Raw genomic sequence first — 16728 nt, forward strand, 5'->3', positions numbered from 1 at the left:
GATTGATGATTGGATGTCTTACATGTCATTCAAAAGGATTGGGGACATTGCTAACATCCCCATAAATGTGTGGACGTTAGCAAAACCCATGTGCGCGCGTGCGCATGATGCATGCATGTAAACATGTGTATGCTTATATACAGGAGAAATGCTCCATTGCTCTCAGAGCACTATAAGTTAGAGTTCTCCTAATTACAGTCCAATTGATCAATCTGAACTCTGTTAAGTCTAGGACACATTTCATGGACCACCACATAAAAATCACATTGATCCGATATCTCATTCATCCTTGGTTTATTTCATTCCAATGTATCTGTTTTCTATTGTTCTGATATTTTATTCAATCAGATCCATTCTCACTCTAAAGTTTTATTTCTTAACCATATGCATCATATATGCAGATGATATCCTAACCATATGTTCAGCAGGTCCAATTGGGAATAGACCTCTAAAAAAAGAAGATCAGTGGTTGGACAATCCTGTTTAACCAGTTTTGTATAAATGGACACTAAAGATAGGCTAGCAATGGCTCATCTTGAATGAAAAGTTCATTGATAAGACGGTCGGGAATGGGTAGGATTGTCCAGAAAAGGCAATCACTAGATCCATTCTCACTCTAAAGTTTTTTTTTTTTTTTTTTTTTTTTTGGTTTGTGGCCAAATAATGGTAGAGTGCATTGGATGAATGGTCTAAAACAAGTCCATCCCTGCATATGTATATAATCGTATGATACATTTATATGTATGTATTTATGAATATAACTGTATGATGGTTGAATGGATGGATGGGGGAATCAAAGATATTTTTTTGGGTATGGTTTCATGGACCAAATGGTAATAGAGATGCAGTTTCATAAATGAAAGCAGTTACAAGCACTGAAAAGTAGTTGCTATCTTCTGATTATGCAGGTGTATCTTGTTGGGAAATAGGAATTTCGCAGTTCCTACACTTTCATTTGGTCATTTTGTTAGACACTAATGCATTGAATGCAGATTGCATTGCGCTGTTGTGTATTGATTCCAACATCTAAAGATCTTTTCAAACTATATTGTGCTCACACTGATTATCCAATTACTGATCTTTTGCAGATGATGGGTCATGCAAGCAGACCTCTGTTGGACAATGCTGGGAAATGTGTCATCCTGTGTCATGCTTCCTGTAAAGAGTACTACAAGTAGTTTGTCTATGAGGCACTGCCTGTGGAAAGCCATCTACAACAGTTCCTGCATGACAATTTGAATGCTGAAGTTGTTGTTGGAACTATTGAGAACAAGCAAGATGTTGTAGACTACTTGACATGGACATTCATGTACCAGAGGCTTACCCAAAACCCAAACTACTACAATCTCCAGGGCATCAGCCATAGGCATCTTTTGGATCACCTTTCCGAGCTCGTTGAGAACATAATAAGTGATTTGGAAGCAAGTAAATGCGTGGCCATAGAAGAAATGTATCTCTCCTCTGAACCTTGGCATGATTGCATCATACTATTACATCAGTTACACTACCATCGAGCGCTTCAGTTCATCACTGACTTCGAAAACAAAGATGAAGGGTCTTCTGGAAATTTTGGTTTCAGCTTCTGAATATGCTCAGCTTCCAATTCGACCAGGTGAGGAAGAGCTGAAAAGAAAATTGATCAACCACCAGAGGTTTTCTATTGAAAACCCCAAGTGCATGGATCCGCATGAGAAGGCAAATGTGTTGTTACAAGCCCACTTCTCGAGACATACAATGGTAGGAAATCTAGCAGTCGATCAAAGAGAGGTTCTCCTCTCTGCTAACAAGTTGCTTCAGGCTATGGTTGATGTTATTTCCAGCAATGGGTGGCTCAATCTAGCTCTTCTCGCGATGGAAGTGAGTCAGATGGTGACTCAAGGCATGTGGGAGTGTGACTCCATTCTTCTGCAACTTCCATACTTCACAAGGGAGCTGGCGAAGAGGTGTGAAGAAAGTCTAGGGAAGAGTACTGGAACAGTCTTTGATTTGATGGAGATGGAGAATGATGAAAGGCATGAGCTGCTCTAGATATCAGAGTCACAGCTGCAGGACATCATCCACTTTTCCAACCGCTTTCCTAACATTGATATGGTGTACGAGGTGCTGGATAGTGATGATGTGAGGCCTGGGGAAAATGTTACCTTGCAAGTCACCCTTGAGTGAGACTTTGAGGGGCGTGAGGGGCGCTCAGAGGTTGGACTAGTTGATGCACCCAGATACCCGAAAGCCAAGAAGAGGGGTGGTGGCTTGTGGTTGGTGACAGCAAAAGCCAGCAGCTGCTGGCGATAAAGAGGGTGTCGCTGCAACGGAGGGCATAAGTCAAGCTTGACTTCACTGCTCTTGCAGAAGTTGGAAAGTAAGTCATATATGCTGTATTTTATGTGTGATTCGTATCTAGGATGTGACCAGGAATACAGTTTTACAATTGATGTCAGAGACGCAGCAGAAGGTGATTGAGATGGGAGAGTGAGTCAATTGCCATGGCGGCCTTTTGATCCTGGTCGATGAGGGCATGCTTGATGTACAAAGTGGGCCTCTGTTTATCTGTTGATTTTGCACTTATGTTCTGGTATTATCTCTTTCCATACGCGGTTTTTTTCCCTTGCATCAGGTAAACACTTTCTGATGTTGCCTTTTGTTTTCCTCAATGATTGTAACTTAACACAAGGAACAACGTTAACTCTAGCGTTTAGTAGCCATAGACCAAAGTTATCTGTTGCTACTGTTTGCTTTGGATGCTTTAGAACATAATTGTTTTCACTCTTTCCCTCTAGATGAGAATAATTTTTCATTGTGAAAAAAAAAAAACTATATTGTGCTCTCCCAGTGAATGCTATGAAGTTAAGAAATGCTCTTACCTGAACCTCTAATGGCTAGGATGAATTCTAATCTTTTATTTTGTTAAATGGTTTCAGTTGATTAAACTATTCACTTTTCATGGATTTGAGCTGGTTATTTGTAATATATGAAGGGTTGACTAAAGTAGTCTTTTCTTGGATTCAATCTGGTTGTTTGTAATATATGTAGGAAGGGCTCAAAAGAAGGTTGAACAAGAGAAGACACCAAGTAGCCAATTCAAGGCAAGGCATAGCCAACCGATGTAAGTTTGGGGGAATTTCTTTTGTATGGGTCCTAGTTTAGGGGGGCAAGTGTTTAGTTAAGAGGGTTAAAAGTCAATTTTTGGAGTGTGCCACTTGGGTCATTTCCTCTTTTATTGAATTGAGTTGTTACCAATTTTGTGAATAGGATTCTTATCAAATAATAGTGTGAATTATTTTTTGAATGACTATCAGGTGCAAAATTAAAATAATAATAATAATAATTTATCAATATTTTTCGCTATTCATAGATATTTTAGCGACGGACCAAATCCGTCGCTAATTTCTGAACATTGAAAGGTAACGACGAATTCAAGGTCCGTCGCTTACTCATATTAGCGACGGATCTTATCCGTCGCTAATTTTTGACCGTTGAAAATCAACGACGTACTTGAGGTCCGTCGCTTAGTCATATTAGCGACGGACCTTATCCGTCGCTAATGTTTTACGTGACCACTTATTTTTTGAATTTTACCGACGGATTTTTTATTTTTTACGACGGATTATATCCGTCATGATGATGCGACGGACCTTATCCGTCGCAGATTAAACGACGGATTTTATCTGTCGAAAATAAAAAACGACCCAGTAAATGGCGACGGACTAAGCGACGGACGAAGTCCGTCGTTTATTTGGTTTTATGACGGATTTGGTCCGTCATAAATCAGCGATTTTGGCGTACTGATTAGTTGAGAGCTATGATTTCATGGTGTGGTGTGGCCCACCTGATGCTGAGATTGAACGTTCACAAAGTGTCGGGCTGTCAATAGAGAGATCCACTCTATGATTGATCACCTAGCTATATTGCACTCAAAAAGAAAGAAGAACTATAAGTTCCTCAATAGCTCAATTAGATAGTTAGGATCATCTGATGGAGGTCATTTTGGGAAGTGGACTCATCCATGATGGGGCCTACCAGAGAGGTACATTCTCCATCAATGAAGCTAGGGCATGTTTTTTCATTTGGACCAGATATTAGGGTCCAAACCCAACTCAATACCCACATAAACTGGCCACCATGGGCTCAGGTTGGGTAAAGCTGTCAAACCATGCCCAAGCATGGCGTGTTTGTTAATCAGGCATCGGATTAGCCATGGGCTTAGAAAAGCAGCTCCCAATCTCTAATGATGGATTAGGTGTGTAAAGTAGCTCTAAGCATTAGTGTTGTACACGAGTCGAGCTTGGCTCAGCTCGGCCAATAAGCTACCCCAACTCAAACTTCGCTTGACTCAGTCCTCGAGCTTGACTGGTCAGCTCGGCTTATATCGGGCCAACACGAGCCGAGCTTGAGTTCGATCTTTTGAGCTAAGTTCGAGTTTAGGTTTTAGGATTTTTAATATATCTATAATATATTATATATTATAATATATAATACATAATATATTTAAATATATAAATATTTACAAAATATTTTAAACACACACACACACACCCCCACACACTCACGCTATAATGGGATTTCACCACCTATGGATACTCGAACCCTTGACCAGGTGTTGAAACTCTCAAGAGTCTACCACCGAAGCAATAGTAAAGATCCAAACCGAGTCAAGTTTGAGTCAATTCTAAGCTGAGTCAAGTCGAGCTCGGTCTAGCTTAGACTTGGCTCGAAATTTTTTCAAGCTAAAAAAATCAGCTCGAACCCAATTTTGAGCTTAGTTGAATCGAGTTTTTTCGAGTTGAGTCGAGTGAGTTAACCGAGCTAACTCGGTTCGTGTACAACTCTACTAAGCATACATCAAAGGGGCTGCAAGTGGCAACGGGTTGGGCTAGCCCTGTGGATCAAGTGGCCCAACCTGCTTCTGATGTAGGCTTGGGCCGAGCTAAATAGGTAATAGGTCAGTCCTTTTCTAGAAAATGTGGCCCCTTTAAATAGGTTAGGCCCAGGTTTAACCCTAGCCAACCTAGTCAACCAATATAGCTTGTCAATGGGTGAGTCCAGATGACCCAACCCACCAAGCACAAACTCGAATCAAATTAAGATATGTAAGTATAAAAATATAAATATATACATATGATATGTTTTTATGTATTCCGTCAACCAACCTGACCCAAGCCCAGCCCAATCACTATTAAATGGGTTGGGCTTGGGCTTGGGCTTGATGAATTTTAGATAGGTCAGGCTATAAGATAATGGTTGGAAGGTTGGTGACCTAGATAGACCATAGAGATTACCTGTACACCTCAAAACTACATACATGTTGTCTATGTAGAGGTAACTATTGCATTAGCTGTATACACCGTATAAGCCTTTATAGGATATTACATGTATTTGTTTTGTTTTTTAAGGAAAAAAAAGTAAAAAAGTGAAATGAAAAAAAGGGAAGGAGAGGACCTTAAGATAGGTGTCTTTTTCTTTTGTTTTATGTTGAAACTTGAAAGAGATTTTTTCATCTTTACATATACTTAATTCTATGAGTTATGGTTTTATAATGGCACTTGGGTATGGTATGCCAAACACCACACATGCGTGTATGCTCACCGGTCACTTACATGTTGGTAGCTACCTCAATGTCACAAAAGAAATTGGCACGAATCATCTTCACAAAAGTGACATAGTCACACACCTCCATTTGATTGTTAATCTTCCATTGCTTTTTTCCTTAATCAACATATCTCATATCAGGTGCACACGTCGTAAATTTTTGTTCTTTTATTGTTAATTTCTCTATCATTTAATTGATCTGTTGCATGTTCTTAATTGATCTCTTGTTTAATTTATATTTTAATGGCATCATTTATATTCTTTCCTAAAGGTCTAACTTGTAACTCCTCAGAACCTGCTTTGTTGTAAGACATCACAGTGTATGACGATTCCCAGTAGGTTAAATTGCAAGTTGGTGTATATGGTTGGATATCTTTTATTTGTATAAATGCTCTTAATAATTGGTTGGATGATGAATGGTACTTGTGATTAAAAATGTAAATAGACATATTATAATATATATATATATATATATATATATATAATATTTACACCTCTAGCTTCTCTCGACTGCCTACGTGCTCTAGCATGCCGAGTCCTGCTTGGTTTAGTCAGAGACAATACAATTGCACACATATTAACAAAGCTTCAGGTGAGCGACCATTGTATCTTTTGATGATCTTAGTTAATGCAGCTTACTCAGTCATGAATTAAAGTTTTTGTGTATAGTTTTTCTAATAGTATGTTGCTATGTTTGCATTGTCTACTTTGTGTAGTGTGACTTACATCCTAATATGGGCCACGTATAATCAGAATCCTTCCTATCCTCAGTGCAAGCATCCGTTTCAGTTTCTTAGTGTTCATCGATCACCAGATGGAAGGTATATGATGGCCCTGTTTGTAAATATCTTTCAATATTTATCAACTCCTAAACTCGATACTAATAACAAACCCCTGTTGATTGAGAAGGTGCTCCTATCAATTTTAGAGAAGTTCTTCTCCAAGTTTCTGAACTTGCCTAATGTAAATAGGAGGTTGAGGAAGATCATCTCCATTCTCTCAAGTGACCAGCCTCCCCGCCCTCAGCTGTATCTGTACAGCACAACTGACAAGGTCATTCCAGCTAGGTCGACAGAGTCTTTTATTCAGGAGTAGAAGAAATCTGGGAGAAAGGTACGGTGAATCATACCTAGGCTAAAATGGGACTAACCAAGATCTGTTTTCTGAATAGTTCTTTACTTTTTTCAATTGCATTATTAATATAGCTACACTTTCTATTTCTTATTATGACTACTACATCAATTTGCAGGTGAAACTGAATGCAATGGTTAAGGACACAACTTTCTTGAGGGCATCGCTCTCTGATCATCTCAAACCCGACTTCAATCCTCTTATCATGAAGAGCAAGGTAAGTGGTTGGTCATTCATTAGTTAGCTAGCAACTGTTGGATATGGAAATTCGATTCAGATTGCAATAATTAAGAAACCCCAAATGGAAACTAATCCAAAGTTAGATTAGTCCCATCTTGTAGGTAAGTGGTTGGTCGTTCATTCATTGTCTTGCTCAGGCCTTAACAAATAAATGGGCTAGGTTGGGCAAATACTTAGCAACATTTTTTCTTCGTCTTTTCTTTTTCTTTTCTTTTTCTTTTTTTTTTTCCTTTCTTTCTTTCTTTCTTTCATTTTTTTTTCTATTCTAGTGTGTGCTAGAGTCAACATTTAGAAGGGGACAACCAAATCCTATTGGGGGAATGGTAAGTGTGTTTTTAAACTTAATGCTGCTTTCCCAAAAGATTCTTTTTTATGCTGCTTCCTTCATTTACTTTAAGTTTGTTTCATTTGCCATGGTTCTTGTATGTAGAACTGTTCTAATTTGAATTTTTAACTGCTCCTGCAATTTTTATTTTTATTTTGAATTTACTTTGGAAACATTACACATTCTCATGTAATATCTCCATTGTATTAAATGATTCACCTCAGGAGACCATTTCAAAGGAAAGAGACCTGCTTGTTTGCTACATTTGCCGTCGCAAACACGGTATATGCATAAAGCTTTGGCTTGCTTAATCTTTTGTTTTCTTCTTTAAAATTCTGTAGGTTTGACTCCAAAAATGAGAGGTAGACGTTATGTTGTTTGCTTTGCTTCACCCTACCTTCAACTGTCCTGTAGTCTAATCATGATGACTGTCAAACTGCATTTCATCCTACTTGTGCTAAACGTGTTGGCTTGCACATGGATGTGAAGACTGGTGGAGGCAACTTTTTTTAGCACAAGGCTTATTGTGAAAAGCATAGCTTGGATCAGAAAAAGAAGCTCATATCAATTACTTTTGAAGAATGAATATTTTATGATGCATTGTCTTTCAGAGGATAAAAGTCTTATGTCACAATGCATAAGTTTATTTCCCCTGCCTCATCGTGGTTTTTATCAATTTCTACAGGCTGAGAGTCTGCAACATGGACCTGATGAGGTCTGCCACATTAAGCAAATCCGGATCAGTGAGCATGTACTATAATCCACATATTGTCTATTTTCTCATTCATTATCGGATCCTCCTTCTGGGTTTCCTTTCCAGTACTTCCAACTCTCAATTCTACTCTCCTTCCTTTCCCTACAAACATCCATCTGCATTTCATCTCTTGTTTGAGAATTTCCTTTTCCAGAAAATTGGAGTGATTTGAAACAAATTTCTTTCTTTGTGAAAACAAATTCAGGTGTATGCATCGGTATTTCCATGTGGTGAACAATGACTACACTCACTGGGAGATGTATGTGATTGGCAGAAGTGCAAATCCCACCATCAATAGCCAAGGCAACAGATATCTTGCCCCGACAAATCGCTTTGCCAAGGAGGTAATGCAACAATAACAATTGAATTCTCTAAGATCTCCACTACCATAAACTACATTTACAAATTGAAAAATGATATGAGCAAGCTTTGTTAGAGTAAATTCCCATCACTAATCCTAGTATATTTGAAATATCTGTTACAGATTAGATTATATTAGATTTTAGGTTACCTTTAGTATATAAACATGTCATTGCCAATGGAATAATTCACCTGACATTGCATGGTCATTGACCAGTCTTAGCTATGATTAGTAATAGCTTGCCCCAAATGGCATGCTTTCTAAGAGTCTTGATAACCAGTTCTCAGGTCACATCTTCTTTCTTCTTTCAGTCACCAATACAATTCCAAAATTTTCTTAAGTTCCATTTGATTGACATTAAATAAATAAAATGATATGCTTTCACTAAGAGGAACAAAAGAAAAGATTGTCAATTCTCAAAAAGTGATCTCTAAGGGGCTTCTACCTTTGTGAATTTTATTTTTCTTGCAAGTATTGGTCCAAACTGGTCCTCTCTAATTTCTTTTAATGAGAACTCCCCATGATTGTGTCTACAAAAGCCAAGCCCAGGTTAACTCTCTACTGTTCTGCTTCTTGATCCGTGAGCATTTATATTAACTGAACTAGGGATGCATTTTGAGTTTCCCTTTAAATAAGTTTCTATAACTCATAGCGATAATTCTTAGTTTTGATTAATGTCGGATTGATTTCTTTCATTTGGCAGTTATGTGATTGCTCCATATAAAGAGTACCCACAATTGCTTGGTTTACTATTGAAATTGTTGAAGGAGCTAGTGGATTATGACAGCCTTTGATTTTACAACTAAAGGCATATCTTGTAGGAACAATGTGTCATCTGCCATGGCCCACCCAAGAAGGCACCCACCAATCGGATGATGTGGAGCAGCATGCACATGCATTGATTGGATAGTAAAGTTGTTTACAATCAAAACACAAGAACATCCTTCCTATCATTTTAAAATTTTAATATCATTTCATCACCACCACCATCATTTGCTAGTGGGAGTATTGTGTTCTCATTGCTAGTTCAATCCAGAATAAAGAAGGATGGTTGTGTCAGCCTATTAGGTTGGCAGCCAGCATTAAACTTGGGCTGATATTTTTATCATGAATCCTAACAACTTTGAGATTTGTTTATTTTAGAAAATTGAGAATGGGTCCTGATTGAGCATGTGCAGGATTGGGGGCTCCCTTGTGCCCACAATTTCCATGTGGAATGCATTGACTAGTGGCTCTGGCTGAATATGAAGTGCCCCCATTGCTGCTACTCCGTCTTCCCTAACCTCGACCTCAGCACCCTCTCCAGCCTTCACGCTGACACTGGGCGTCCCTCTGCTAGTGTTTTGACAGCCACACGCTACGTGCACACGTAGCCAGCAAGTCAGAGCTACCTGTTGAGGTTATAGCGCCTGCTACGCACAATCCGAATGGAGAATGCTAGTGGAGGCAATGATGACATTGGCCTGGAAGCAGCAGAAGATGGACGGGCAGTGTGATCTCAGGGTCCACCAAGCACAATGGCACCGGTGATGACGAGTGCGACCATGACTTTGTATTATTTGTGGAACCTAATGTTGTGTAACAGTTTGATTGAGTTAAACTTTAAATAGACTGTTGTTAACTGTTTTGTTGGTATTATGGCTTTCATGATTGATTGTTTCACGAGTGGATTAAATGAATGGATTAGTAGTTTAAATAAATATTTAAAAAAATAAACATTTTTAGCCTCAAGTTGTAATTGAGGCTTGGATTTAGCTTCGGTTGTTGAAAACCAAGGCTGAAATTCCCGTGGCTAAAGGCCTTAGCCTCGGTTGTTGAGAACCGAGGTTAAAAATAGATTTATCTTCAATTGGAGGCAATTGAGGCTAAAATTTGGATTTGGTCTTAGTTGGAAACAATGGAGGCTAAAATTTTGATTTAGCCTCATTTCCAGAAAACTGAAGCTAAAAAGGTTCTTTTAGCTTCACTTGAAGAACCAAGGCTATAAAAGTCATTTTAGCCCTGGTTGCTAAAGCTGAGGCTAAAGCCTTTAGCCACGGGGGTTTCAACCTTGGTTTGGATAACTGAGGCAAAACTAAGGCTAAACGTTTTTGCCTCAGTTTTTAACCTTTTTAGCCACAGTTTTGAACCGAGGCTAAAGCCCCCTTTTCTTGTAGTGCATGGAGAGTGCATTTGATAATTTGTTGAATTCTTTAACTCTGATGAAATAATCAATACAGTCGATTTTATTCTCGTGAATGATACCTTCATGAATGTATATAGATGTGATTTAAATGAAAAAATAAGGTGTGATTTTTAAAGCATCTACATTATTCAATTATTAACACCGACTTTCACGGGCATGAGTATAAACTCAAGCCGTGAAAATTCAGGATATTACAATTGGTATCAGAGCATGAGAATGAGATTAACTGGGCCTGAGGGCATGGACCATCATAAGCTTTACATGGCTAGGATAGGTTTATGAATTAGATACATATACTTAGTTTAATTCCCAAAGAAGTTAGGAAGTTGAAGAATTAGAAACGCACATTCAGGTTCCCCATTGAGAATGTTAAGTTAGATGTGGAATTTAGAGATTATGAATCTTGGTACCTTCAGAAAAATTCTTAAAAAATCTCAAATAAACATTTTATGAACTAAAATTCATTCTTAAACAAATTTCTAAGCAAGAAAAATAAGTTTCCCAAACCGGAATTGGATATTTTCCAATTTTCCTAAATTTTATTGTCGTTTCGATGAAAACTAACATGTTAGGAAACTTCCTCTGGTCTCGATAAGTATACTTATAGGAAAATTCTAAAAATTTTCTAGTACCTCACTTAGGTCCCCAGAAATCTCCTCTTAAAATTTCAACCTAATTGAATCTATATAAAATTCTATAAAAATCTAAAAATAACAAAAATAGGTAGGAATTGTTGCTGGACAGCAAGCTTTTATACACCTCACAAGCGTGAACAACACCCAAACCATGGAATATTACCTCAAGAAATTTTCAGTAACTTCAGGTGTGCCTTCAACACAGACAATCCATACTCAATTATAATTTATGCGTAATTTATATATATGGATCGAGTTTGGGTTGGGTTGGGCAACCCGAGACCTCAACCCAAGCCCAACTCAAGTTTTATCGGGTTGGTGTTTATATAGCCCAAGCTCAAGACCAAACCCAGCCCAACCCAATTTCGGGTTGGTCGCGGGTCAGTTGGGTTAAACCCACCCAACTTTTAGCCCTAGTTTGTGGACCCTTTAAGTGTTGTAATAAATGTCTTAAATCGAGTCTATTAATGGGCCTGTTGATGCTATTAACAGACTGTTCTATGTCACCTTTGATGACATTAAACAGTGCTCGATCACGTCAAGATTTTTCAAATTTTCTACAGTTGGTTGTTAACCTATCTGGGCACTTTTTTGAAGCCATTGAAGGGTGTTCGATTATACCTTCAATGACATCGAACATGACTCAAGGCAATCGAGATATTTCAGAAAGTCAGGTTTTGTCCCTGGACAGTTTGGTGTTAGTTTGATGCCATTAACTCGGCTTCGATGCCATCAAAAGATAAGTTTTAATGACATCGAAAGGCATTCGATGCCATCGAAGGATAAGTTTTGATGACATCGAAGGGCGTTCAGTGCCATCAAATTGATCGGCACAGATTTTTGCAAAGTCACGAATTTACAGGATTTATTTCCTTTTCTAATTGGGTTTCCTCCAAAGGCTATATATTCATGTGCAATCAAAATTGGGAGGGTATTCTAGGGTTCCAATCATCCAAGGGTTTTAAAGGGGTTTAGCAAGGGTGAGATTCAAGGTTGTTTGAATTGAGTAAGCTTTATACTTAGTAATTTTGCTTTCATAGTGATCATCTGTCACTTTGTGCCATGGTTTTTTCCTGAAAGGGTATTTCCACGTTAAAATCTCTGCATACTTCTCCCTTTTGCTTACTCCCATTAAATTGTTTTCCTAGATCCAACTCTATGTGCTTTTGCAGTCCCCCAACAAGTGGTATCAGAGCTAACATTGGGGCACAAGCTTGAATATGAAGGATTAATATCTATGGAAAACGTTAAGTATGATATTGAGAAGGATGCAGGAAAAAATAATTTTGAGTTATGGAAGGTTAAGATGATTAGCCTATTAACTAAGCAAGGTGAAGATGGGGCTCTTGAGGAGCGTCGACCGTCTATGAGTGATGATGATTGGAATACTCTTGATAAGAAGTCATTATCCTCTATCCGATTGTGTCTCAAGGTTGAGGTTCTCTACAATGTTTTGAGGGAGAAAACTGCAGTGAGTTTGTGGGCGAAGTTAGAGGACTTTTATGCTAAAAAGTTCCTTGAGAATCACCTACACTTGAATTTGCAGTTGTTCAACTTTAGGATGGTAGAAGGCAGAAATGTGGAGGCCCAAATCAATAGTTTTAATAAGTTGATTTGCAAGTTGTTAGACATGGAGGATGTGGTTGAAGATGAAGATGAGGCATGTATTTTGTTGAATACTCTTCTAGCTTCATATGAGTCATTCAGGGACTCATTGTGCACTAAAATTTTATCCTTGAGTGTGGATACCATTATCTCATCCCTTTAGGGTAAGGCTATGAGAAAGATAAACAGTGGATAGGGATATCTTTTGATGAACTGCTTATAAGAGGCAGAAATACTAAGCACGGTATAAGATCTTCAAAATCTAGATCTAAATCCAAAGACAAGGGCAAGGGCAAATTAAAGTGTTGGAATTGTGGGATGACTGGACACACGAAGAAGGATTGCACAAATCTTAAAGTGAAGAATGAAATCTCAGAGGCTTCTTTCAGGGAGGCCAACATTGTTATGTCTGATGAAGAAACAAACATAGGTGATGTGTTGTCAGTGTATATGATCAGACACTTGTATGATGATCGTAGGCACGATTGGTTCCTTGACATAGGGGCTTCATATCACATGACTTTTCATCAGATTTTATTCGCCAACTACAGAAAGTGCAATGGTGGATAGGTCTTTATGGGCAATGATAATGCCTGTAATGTTGTGGTTGTTGGTACGGTGCACATTGAGATGCTTGATAGGATGGAGCATACATTAACTAAGGTCAAGCACGTTCCTGACATGAAGAAGAACTTGGTTTCTCTCAATGCAGTCGAGGCAATAGGGTGCAAGTTCACTGGCGTCAATGGTGTCCTTAAAGTAACAAAGGAGGCACTAGTGGTTATGAGAGTGCAGAGGCATGGAAACCTTTACAGGTAGATCGGAAGCACTTCAGTAGGTGGAGGATAGTAGCTGTTGCAGATTCCACGTCTGCATGTTGTTGAGGGTCAAATATTGCATATTGAACCCCATTTATTACTTGGTTTTATGAACATGAAAATGGTTAATGTTCTATTTTAATCATGTTTGTGTTGCAATGTGAATTCAAGAGCTTGGATTGAAAAGGATGCTAAAATCATGGATTTAACACTCAAGAATCACTGAGGCCGGTGTACAGACCCCTAACAGGGGTTGTTAAAAAGAATGGACGGAGCGGATTGCTCCAAAACATCAAGGTGGGACCCACTTTAAGTGGTTGGTGTACATAGAAGTTGTACACCCATTGTGCACCGAATCAGCCAGACTGGTCAAAGACCACTGACCCGACTCCTGCTTGGATTCAAAAATCCAATCCCACCTGTGGAAGCAAACAGCGGCTTATGGACGACGTTTGATGGGCTACAATCATCATCCAAGTCGATGATCCAAACCGTTCATTGCATCCAGGAGGTCAAACCGACCGTACCCTGATCTACAACTCGATTTTCTCGAACATTGCATGTACATGAAGGTTCAAACGTAGGATGACAGAATAGAAATTTCTTGGGCCACACTGAATTTGATCCAAAACTGTTCATCTCCAACCGATTTTTCGAGGAGAATTCAATGGACGGAGTGAATTTCCTCGCCAGAGCCTATCATGAGCCCACCAAACATCACAAATCTAAAAAGAATGTTCGTAGGGTCTGTGAACGTGACTTGCAGATGGTCCTGATGGGCCACAAATCTTGGATCATTAGACCGATCTGGACCATCCAAAATCACGAGACGTGAGTCCCGACTCTGTCCAAGAAGTTAGATTAGGAATACCTGATCATTGGGTCTCATAATAGCCATCGCACACAAGTTGCCTTCATGGTTTTACCACACCAGAAATAGAGGTTGCCCATTCTCCTCTGCATAAACAGGATCGTTGACCAACCTAGCTACCCTCTCTACTGCTATAAAGTAGAGAAAAAGGGAGGAAGGAAAACATGAGCAAAGGGAGCAAGAGAGAGAGCGTGGAGCGCGGATGTCTTCAAAGAGTTCTTTTTCTCTTTCTTTAATTGTTTTTTATGCTTGTCTTAAGAGATTTTATTTTAATCATGTTTATGATTGGTTAAACCTCTTAGCTAGGGCTAAGAGGTGAAGCTTGTAGCGTAATGGGTTGTTTTCGATTATTTTGATTCATGTGTTGAACTCTCTTTGAATTTAGTTTGATTATAAGAAATACTTTTAGTTTTTAATGATTTGTTGTGACTTAAATTACAATAGATCTGCGATAGGTTTGAGTATGTTCTTTTCATTATTGAGATTGTGAAATTAGGAAATCCTGTTTTCACCGTCATCCCCTGGGCATGGTTAGATGATGGAATCCTCCCTAACTCTCACAATTCTTTCGGATTAGTTGTGGATTAGTAAATTTTGTTGTTTGCTTTATCTCATGGGCATGGTTTTGTGATGGAATCAATTCTAGTTCTCAAACCTTTCATCCATTGAAAACTAGATCAAAGGAAGTTCAGATTTTATTTTTAATGAGTTATCTTCCAATTGGATGAAGATGGGACTTTAATTCTAGTTGTGTTCATGAATCAAGCATAGATCACCCTGATCTCTATAAATGGATCCTTGGAAACCCTAGTTTTTAACTTTTAAATTTCACAAGTTTTTCATTAAGTTTCCATAATTATTCTTTCACTTGTTCAGATTTAGGTTTTCATCTTTTTCTAGTTCTAAGTTATAGTTACTTTCAGAAGACACAGAAGTCAGTCCCTGTGGATTCGACCTCGGTCTCACTGAGATTATTAATACATCGCAACCCTACACTTGAGGTTGTGAACAAGTTTTTGGCGTCATTGCTGGGGACTAATGGTTGCGTTTTTCTAAGATTAACTAGTTTTGGAATTAGTTTAAGATTAGGGTTTTTCTACTTTTTATTTATAGGTTAGGGTTTTTTCTAGAAATTAACTTAGCTTTCTAATCCTAAGTTAGAACTTTCTTAATCAGTCTTTAGAAACTAGGTTCTTTATTTTTCTTTTTAGAAACTTTTCTTTCTAGTTTTAGAAACTAACCCATCTTTCTATTTTTTTTAGAAACTTTCTAATTTTAGAATTTTTATTTTAGAAACTAACATATGTTGTTTTGTTTTGTAGGATCGTAATTTAGGAACTTTTAATTGGGTAACTCCTTTCTAATTCCCTTTCTCTTTCTATTTTTAGATTTCTATTTACTTTCTCTTTTAAGGTTTAGTTTAGAATCTGAATTTGAGGGCTGAGAGTGTTTCATGCCTAAGTCAGTCCGTGATAACACTCGACATCTTTTGAGTGAAGGAGGATTGGTTGAGGGGTTATCTATCCATCGCAGGATTAGACACCACTTGAGATCCTCAGAGTTAATTGAAGTGATGGCTGCAAATCAACCAATAAATCAATAACTTCAACCTAGGGCTGAGGAAGTCCAGGATGAGAATGAGGTACATCAAGCACCCCCGCCTCGAACTTTATAAGATTATTTACAACTGGCGAGGGTGAGTACACCCTCATACATGGTTTTTCTAAAAAATACAGGACGTGTATATCAAGCCAGGGGTAATCCAACTCCTTCCAAAATTTCATGGGCTTAAATATGAAAATCCGTATCTACACCTGAAAAAGTTTGATGAGATTATAGCCACTCTATACTTTCCAAATGTGTCCGATGACACAGTCAAGCTGAAACTCTTTCCTTTTTCTTTGAAAGAGAAAGCTAAGACGTGGTTACATTCACTACGTCCTCGATCTATTGGTAGATGGAATGACATGACAAGGGAGTTTATAAAGAAAAATTTCCCATACCATAAGATGAACACCCTTAGAAAGTCGATCATGAACTTCACCCAAAAGGAAGATGAAACATTCTTCCAATGTTGGGAGTGGTTTAAGAATCTTTTTAGTTCATACTCACAATATGGTTTTGAAACGTGGCGCATCACAAAAGTTTTCTATGATGGACTGACATCTCCCATGTGCCAATTGGTCAAGATAATGTGTAATGGGGAATTTATGAATAAAA

General features: G+C 38.3%; 1 long non-coding RNA gene and 1 pseudogene across 3 annotated transcripts; both read left to right on the forward strand.

Moving 5' to 3' along the window:
- Positions 1–986: 986 nt before the first annotated feature.
- LOC131217567 (DExH-box ATP-dependent RNA helicase DExH12-like) lies at positions 987–3287 on the forward strand (annotated as a pseudogene).
- Positions 3288–6110: 2823 nt separating this feature from the next.
- On the forward strand, positions 6111–7575 carry LOC131216889 (uncharacterized). 3 transcript variants are annotated; one of them, XR_009157094.1, is made up of 5 exons: positions 6161–6175; positions 6300–6404; positions 6493–6696; positions 6833–6931; positions 7504–7575. It is a non-coding gene; the product is annotated as an uncharacterized LOC131216889 (long non-coding RNA). The 3 variants fall into 3 exon arrangements; XR_009157093.1 differs by having other exon boundaries at positions 6111–6404; XR_009157095.1 differs by having other exon boundaries at positions 6115–6404; positions 6555–6696.
- The last annotated feature ends 9153 nt before the right edge of the window (positions 7576–16728 follow it).

This window comes from Magnolia sinica, chromosome 10 (genome assembly GCF_029962835.1).
Source record: "Magnolia sinica isolate HGM2019 chromosome 10, MsV1, whole genome shotgun sequence".
Lineage (NCBI taxonomy): Eukaryota > Viridiplantae > Streptophyta > Magnoliopsida > Magnoliales > Magnoliaceae > Magnolia > Magnolia sinica.